This window comes from Myotis yumanensis, unplaced genomic scaffold (assembly GCF_028538775.1).
Source record: "Myotis yumanensis isolate MYYU_CA2020_CCGP unplaced genomic scaffold, mMyoYum1.0.hap1 SCAF_20, whole genome shotgun sequence".
Classification (NCBI taxonomy): domain Eukaryota; kingdom Metazoa; phylum Chordata; class Mammalia; order Chiroptera; family Vespertilionidae; genus Myotis; species Myotis yumanensis.
Window position 1 is genome coordinate 508,727 of NW_027223771.1, and position 904 is coordinate 509,630.

Sequence of the window (904 nt, forward strand, 5' to 3'; positions counted from 1 at the left end):
TGGAGCTGGACAGAAGGTGGCCAGACTGTCCCCTCGCCTTGGCTCTGGATCCCCTGGCACATGGGGCCAGGAGGTTTCATCGGGAGAACTTTTGAAAAGGGCCCTTTTTTTGAGGCTTCTCATCTTTGGCAGCGCTGAGGAAGCAACGCCTGAGAATTCCCCATGCCTGAACGAGTTCACGGGTCTCTCACAATACGGAATTTACAATGATTTTAATAGTCCAACAGAGTTCTGATTTTGCCACTTTTTAAAATATCCCGTTCTTTCCAGAGGAGTACTTTGGGGCTCAGGTTGGCCTGTCTGGTGGGGACGGAGGCCTGGGGCACAGCCACCCACCCTGCCTCTGGGATTTGGAACTGACGCCCTGGGAACCCAGGATCGCCATGGCAACGTGGGAGAGCCAGGTTAGCGGGACCCTTCGGGCGACTGGAGAGGCTGCTCTGCCTGTATGGTCCCTCCCCTTTCCTAGTTTTAACACAAAGCAGGGAGAAGGGGTTCTAGCATGAGGTTTCAGTTCTGAGGGAACACTCCCCCCCTTAGTATTCACTTAAATGTTTAACTGAAATCTTATTAAAAACGTTAACAACTCCCCACCACACACACAGGGAAGGCTGTACGTTAAGATTTCCTGTTTTCATTTTTTAAAATATATATATATATATATATATATATATATATATATATATATATATATTTGTATTGATTTCAGAGAGCAAAGGAGAGGGATAGAAACATCAATGATGAGAGAGAATCACTGATGGGCTGCATCCTGCACGCCCCACACTGGGGATCGAGCCCACAACCAGACATGTGCCCTGACTGGGAATTGAACCCTGACCTCCTGGTTCATAGATCAACTACTGAGCCACACCAGCCAAGCTGTTTTCATTTATGAGTGACATGA